We start from the raw sequence: 7,923 nt of genomic DNA on the forward strand, positions 1-7,923 counted from the left end.
GGTTATTGGCAGCTTGCCTTGCATGCCGTAGATATTATTATCGATGGCGCACAATGCACGCCGCGGAAAATAACATCCGCACCATGCAACGCACGCCGCAAAAAATAATATCTATAGCATGCGTTGCGCGCCGCGGTTAAAATACCAAATAATTATCACTAATATTTATTTAAAATATATAATACAAATTTAAAATTTAGATATTATCCCAATTCATACACCACTTAAAATAAAATAAAATTTATAAAATAAAATCAAAATGTGAATACATAATTTTTATTTATCTAATAATTATTTTACAAAGCTCATCAATTTCTCTAAACAACAATCTAAATATTGACATGAATTAAAGAAAGACCCTAAGTCTATTGCCCAGTACCAAAGTTACATGGTTGGAACATCTGGATCTATCGTCATGGCGATGCTTCCTTTTGCATATGGAGCAAAGCTTCATGCAGATGATGCTCAACAGTGTCATAGTTCAGAAACCCCATGAATCAGAATTCATAATTATCGACCTGAATATACTTTTCGGCAGAATTTGTTTTACTTGTAGAGGGCACAATTGAAATTAGCTGATGCAAGTGAATTACAACCTGCAAATTAACCATGATGAGAGTTTCAATTGGTAAACTTGATTAAATTAACAAAGCATATATGAAATGAGAAGGAAAATAAGAATACTTCATGTTGGAATAAAGAGTTTTTTAATATTCATAATATTTCAGGAGAATTACATATGCTTATATAGCCACACAACCCTAAGCATCAACTTATTAACAAAAGATAAAAAGACTTATCTACCCTTGCTTCTCACAACACTCCCCCTCAAGTTGAACATATGTATCACACATGTTTAACTTGCTAAGAGAAGAGTCAAACACAACTTGGGGTATAGCTTTTGTAAACATATCAGCAAGTTGATCCTCAGACTTAACATAAGGCAGACATAGCTCTCCAAAATCAAGTCTCTCCCGAATAAAGTGACGGTCAATCTCAATGTGTTTAGTCCGGTCATGTTGTACTGGATTATTTGCAATATTGATTGCTGCCTTGTTGTCGCAATACAACCTGAGAGGTAATTCAACCTTTAATCCTATGTCTGTCAACAGAAAACTCAGCCATAACATCTCTGCAAGACCATGTGCCATGGCTCGATATTCAGCTTCAACACTGGACCGTGCATAAACATTTTGTTTCTTACTCCTCCAAGTTACCAAGTTTCCTCCCAAAAAAGTGCAATAGCCAGAAGTGGACCTTCTATCATCTCGAGAACCAGCCCAGTCTACATCAGAATAGCATTTCACCTTCATATCACCACCTCCTTTAAACAACAAGCCTTTTCCAGGACATGATTTCAAGTACCTTAGAATCCTGTCAACAGCCTTCATGTGGATAGTTTTAGGAGCATGCATGTACTGGCTTACTACACTAACAGCATAGGTGATGTCAGGCCTAGTCATAGATAAATAGAGTAATTTTCCAACCAGCCTTTGATACGTTCCCTTTTCCAGACTTGTAAGATTTTCCAACCAGCACGTGCTTGTACATGACCAATTAGTTAATCTCGGTCGATAATGTATGATCGGTCGGGTGCAATAGATCGGCCGAGCACAAAGGCATTTAGTCTCGCACGGCCATTAGCATACAACCGACCGAGGGAAGATCGACTGGGCAATAATGTTTGTACACACCCGATTAGTTAATCTCGATCGATAATGTGTGATCGACCGAGCACAATAGACTCGCCAAACATGAAAGTCGATCGAGCATAAAGGTCTTCAACCTTACACGGTTTCTGACATATTTATAATAGTAGAGTACTGGTCAGGTATAAATAATAGATCAGTATAAAATATCAGCCAAGACTAGTACAACAGAAGATATTCCTCATATATACAGAATAAGCTTATGTTACTAACCAAGTGTATGTAACAGGTGAACCATAAAAATATGTGATCATATGACGAATTAATTAATTTGGCGGCAAATAGCTTCTAGAAGTCTCCACAGGTATGTTAAATGACAAAGAAGGTACATCTGGGGTAAGAAAATGATTCCTTAAACTATTATTGCAGTTTCGGCTTACGTCATTTCCTAACAAACTCTAACGAACCGGGGTCCACCTCATGACTGTGGAGATTAGAAGAAGTGGAATAAAAAGGGGAATCCTCTCCACTGGCAATGTATGCAAACATACGCATTGCATCAAAATTAAACCCTAATTCTATTTTCTCGTATTTCTTCTTCTCCGAGAGACTGACTTGAGCGTCGGAGGGCTAGATAGGGATTCTCACCCTGGTCTTAGGTCGCTAACGCTTTATTGGTTGGTCTTATAATGCACATGAAGAGGAGATCATCCATTGGATCACCGATCCTTCACTGATCCATGGTGTTCCTCATTGGAGTTCGCCTTTCCACGGGGGTACCTCGCCGGAGTTCATTTTTGCGAGGTATTATTCACAGATCCGCTTTGGTTTTCTCGGATCTATTATTCTACATTTAGACTCTTGTGAGGTCCGCTATGGTTTTCTCGGATCCTCCTCTGTTCGCCGGCATCGGAGTTATTGTTCATCACCGCCCATCATCGCCCAGCGCTTCATCCCGCAAGCTCTCAGACAGGATCATCAATCATATGCAACCATCAAAATGCAGCAATCACAAACAATAAATGGAATCCATGCATATGATGCAAAAATGACATGGTCACCGCTGACGTTAGTCAATCATCTCACACGCGATGGTGAGACCGAGCGGGTAGGGCTATGATAACTGTGCACTCTACCATTACTACTCCTGAGTGATCAAGTGGACAGGATGTTGTCGGAGTACACTTATCCTCCTACCTCAAACATAGTGGGGGAGCCTAAGCTCTTGTCTCCCTGTATCATGGTTAAGGGGAGGGATCCCTGGCCACTATACGTTGCAGTCATCGCTACCCATGAGCAGACTAGCGGAGCCCTGACATACTAAACTGCACACACCCTGCCTGATGTACCACTAACCCATCAGTGGTTGTGTGTGCAGAACATGTAACTGGCGATGTGCTCAACAATAATGGAGCCGACAATCGCTCAGCATGCAATCATGCAAAATGGTGCATGACACTAAACATGTAAATCCTGACACCTCTATAATATATACCAAAAAGGTAAAAAAATCTAACAAGGATTTAAGTATCATGAATTTAGGTACACATGTCAGATATGCCTAGTAACTAGTCCTGTACACAGTAAGACAATGTATGTCACTACTTATATGATCACAAGTACACATGGCAAGAACAAAAGAATATAAGTCTAAATGCATAACAAATAATAACAAACAAAGGTATACAATAGGTATCAAGTTGTGATAAACCAATGGTAAATAAAAACGCAACTATTACTACTAGTTATAACCTACTAAGCATATCAAATTAACAATATCAAAAGAGATAAGTCAAAGGTACCCACTTTAAAAGGAGAACAAATCAAACCAATCCGACGTTGAAACGCCCGTCTCGAATCCAAGTCCTGTAAATAATATGATATACAATTTAGCTAATCACATATAGAACAATTAGCTAAACCTAAAACATAATCCTAGTTCGAATATGTATCCACGTATAATTCTACCTAATGATCCAAATTCAGTTAAATAATAAGTTTATCCTTAATCCACCAATAAACTCCTTATTTCCACCAATTAATCACTAATCGAATCTCATCATAATTCCTTCTAAACCCACCAATCATTAATTATCCAAGCAACAACAAATTACATAATTTCCAACATAATCTGATACAAACCCATAACCACTATTCCATCACAAAAATGCAACTAAATCTCCATACTCAACCTACACTAAAATAATAATTAACCTAATAAACCAATCTCTTAACTGGAAATTTAGAATTTAATTAAGCTTATACCTAATCCTTACCTTACTACACCGGTGTTGGAACAGCGATAACCCCTCCGGTGAACGAATCGCAGTGGATCATAGCTTGACAACAAAGAGGAGTTTGACAGCCGAGAGAAGCCCACTGGGGTCCGAAGTCTATTATCCGAAGTAATAGGTAGATAATTACCGAAGTAGACGCGCATGAAGTAAAAGGGTTAATTTATTACTTCGCTACACAATTACTGAAGTCTATCACCGGTCTAAAATCGGTTCAAAATCGAACCATTTTCGAAGTAAAAATGACTCTATTACTTCATCGAGATCAGAAAAAGTACTGAAGTAGTTAATGATATATTACTTCATAGGTTACATTGATTGATGAAGTAAAATTTGTATACGACTTCACAACTTTTATATTCTAGTGCAGTAAATGTTTAATTTTACTTCTGGATAATTTAACTTGTTCAAAGTATTGTATTACTTCATCGTAGTGTAGACATAATAGAGAATATTTTACTACAACAAAAATTTTAATTTAGCATAGTAATTTATACAAACGACTTCACAAATTTTATCGGTGGTGAAGTAAATAATTTCTTTAACTACGTTACTATTTAAATTTGTCAAAGTCTTTTGTGTTGTTTTACTCCACCATTTATTCATAGTGTTGAAGTAATTGATGATATTTTACTACTATACAATTTTAATTGATAAAAATATATATCATAATATTTTACTACATAATATTTTTCACCACCAAAATTGAACAAATATTTCACAAATATCTATAAAATACAATCTAAAAGTATATTCATAAAAGACATGTAACCAACTTCACCCAAAACCTTTTATATCAACAAATCTCTAAATATAATCCAAAAGTATATTCACAAAAGACAAGTTTGACTAACTTCGCCCAAAAGCTTTTGTATCCATAAATCTCTAGTTACAATCCAAAATTTATATCATAGCTTACACTTAGACACCCACATAGAACCAGACGAATTCGCTTCATTTACTTCTGACTTCATCATACTGACATTGATTGTAATATTGTTTGTTTCTTGATCCTGCAAACTAAAGCATTAACAGAAGTTTAAGGGTTAATGCAAAATGACTCAAATCACTCAATATTACATAAAGAAGAAATTCACCTTCCTCTCCCATTGTGGATCTTCATCTAAGACTATCTCTTTCATATACCGCATTACACAATATCCACATTCAAAACCACCATTTTATTTTAGATTACCATAATAAAATTAAAAATTTAATGCAATTAGTCACAATCCAAATAAAAAGAATTATTAATTGATGCCTAAATACATTTTGTAAAGGTAATTGCAAAGTAATGGTAAAAAAAAAATTTGAACATACAAGATAACCATAATCATCATCATGGAACTTGAGCATATGAGGTAAGCATACAAAAAAAAATACCATAGATGATGGGTACATATGAGGTAAACATAAAAAAAAAAATACCATAGATGATGGGTACATATGAGATAAACATACAAAAAAAATACCATAGATAATGGTAAAAGAATATGCATAACCATACGTCAGTTTGTAACAACATCTATTAGCAAAAGTATCTAACATCAAGCATTATCACCCTTCTCTATAAGGATCGTCTTTAATAAAAATTAAGGTCAAATCTAAATTTACCCCATGTGAACAAAGCAAAGCATGTAAGTCACTATTGACACATTTAAATTTAAGCACCAATAACTAATAAAATTACACATCTTAACTCAGTGAATCAGATTCCAATACATATTTACACTATTAATTATTCTATAGTAGTAAAATGTTCAGTCACATTTATAGTTTAGTTTGATATGGAAAAAACAAATTCCAAATCATTTGAATGCGATAAATCTTGAGAATGCTGAACAAAGAGTCTTGTACTAGTGTAAAAACACATATAGCTTATTGAACTAAAGTTATGGAACTAATCTTATAATGAAAGTTTCAAATCCCTTGGGATCTAACATACTAGCTTTTGATGATGTATAAAACTATAAAGAAATAAAGATATTGTTATTGAGATATGAACAAACATGCATTATGCCATCACTGCTAAGCTTGGATGTCCAAAAACAAAGTAAAACAGTATTTAAATAATTTAACTTTATAGTAGGATCTTTATGCTTGCTTTTAATAAATCCAGCCACCAGAAACATACAACCTACACTAGAATCACCTTACAAGAACGATATGGCTATTTATTATAAATTGGAATGCATGAATTTTGTATAGCAAATATCCGTCATAAATTGGAACGCATAAATTGGAATGCATTGATAATTGTGCAGCTTAATCCGTCATAACTATGTAATACTGGAAGTTGACATAAGCGCATTTGTACAATGTATCCTCTGAGAATAACTATGGCACGTCACCTCCAGTTCGTCCAGTTTCAGCGAAGAAATAAGAGAGCATTCAGCAAATGAGACCAACTAGACATGGGAAGATGCACATTTTTGTGTGCTAAAAATTTTCATGTGTTCAACATTGTAAGCTAGTCAAATAAATAAACTTCTGCCAACATAATGAATACAGCAAATGAGTTAATTTGAAGCACTTAATTTAGCAAATGAGTTTCCCTAGTAAAGGAACAAAGTAACACCAATTCTCTAAATATAAGATTCTCATTGGCTATTCTGGAAGAATTTTTAGCCCCCGACCCCAGAAAAGGAAGCAAATAAGTAAGAAAACATGCTCAAAAAAATTACATAAATTAGATATCCAAACTGAGGTATAAAATAGATGACATGAAGAGCAAGTGGTAGTGATTTATCAATAAGAACGACATAAGAAAATTGACTCATGGATTTTGATAAATGAGATTTTCCTTGATAGCATAGCAAAAAATACATAGAGCATACTTCAGAAAGTGCAGATCATTATGGATTCTTTTTTTGCTGTCTATAAGAACAGCATAATTGATTCTGGCGGGACAGTTATTAAAGTCTGTAATGGGCTATGAATGAATCAAGAATATCAATTCTGACAGAAGTGATATCCCTCTAAATCCTATAGCTATTCCATTTATCAATCCCAAAAATCACTTATTATGTCAAGATATTATCACATTCCTTTAGAGCACAATGTAATTAGTGTACCTGTGGATCCCTTTGTATATCTTATCATCGCCCCTCTTCTAGACTTATTTGCCCTTGAGAGCCTCCTCTGCCCTCTTCAGCACCCACTCGCTGATGGTGCAGGCATCCTTGGAGAACTCGGTCTTCATCTCGAGTGCATCCATGGCGCAACTGTCATGCTTGACCTGAATCTCCATGGACGAATCAAACTGGAACAGGGAGACAACCTCGGAGCAAGAAGAAGAGAAGTCAGCGAACTTCTTCGTCTCTAGATCGGAAGACAAATATCATCAATGGAGACTTCCTCGTTGGAGTCAACTTTTTTTTTTCTCTTGCGGATATTCTTTGTGTCTTTGGGCTTGCAGAAGAAATTACAGAAATTACTCATGTTGCCTCTTCTTCCCGTGGCCAGGAAACCCCAAAGAGAATGACCTATCAAAGGTCGATTCTACCGGCGACACTACAGAGATGAAGAACCCTAATGGCGCAACAAGGAAAGGAAAGAAGGGGGTGGGAGAGGGAACAAACCTAGAGTGTAGAGAGGAACGGAAGTGAAGTGCGCTGGGGAAAAATGAGAAGGTTGCCTGTTGGGGGAAATGTAAAGGCTTGAATCGGGGAAAAATGCCAAAGCTTGCGGTTGAGGCGGCTGTGAAGTGCTTTTGGCGAAAAACAAAAGGAGGACTTAGGGTTTTAGTAGAGAATGATGGAAAAATAATAAATCGGCTCAACATGGGAAAATTTTTAACTTATTCAAAGTTATTACTTCATCACTTAGACATATTAATTTTATTTAATAACTTATTACTTCATCGAATATATATTACGAAATAAAATATTAGATAAAATTAGAAGTGAGGTCCGTATTTTTTAACCTACGAAGTCTAAAATCATATTTACTATATCAAATTTATTAGCGAAGTTGATTAT

The 7,923-nt window shown here is 35.5% G+C and overlaps 1 long non-coding RNA gene across 1 annotated transcript; it reads right to left on the reverse strand.

Moving 5' to 3' along the window:
• Positions 1-260: 260 nt before the first annotated feature.
• LOC122010175 lies at positions 261-7,679 on the reverse strand. The gene is made up of 2 exons (XR_006119801.1): positions 3,456-7,679; positions 261-596 (listed from the first exon to the last, which is right to left on the reverse strand). It is a non-coding gene; the product is annotated as an uncharacterized LOC122010175 (long non-coding RNA).
• Between the last annotated feature and the right edge of the window lie 244 nt (positions 7,680-7,923).

This window comes from Zingiber officinale, chromosome 8A (assembly GCF_018446385.1).
Source record: "Zingiber officinale cultivar Zhangliang chromosome 8A, Zo_v1.1, whole genome shotgun sequence".
Classification (NCBI taxonomy): domain Eukaryota; kingdom Viridiplantae; phylum Streptophyta; class Magnoliopsida; order Zingiberales; family Zingiberaceae; genus Zingiber; species Zingiber officinale.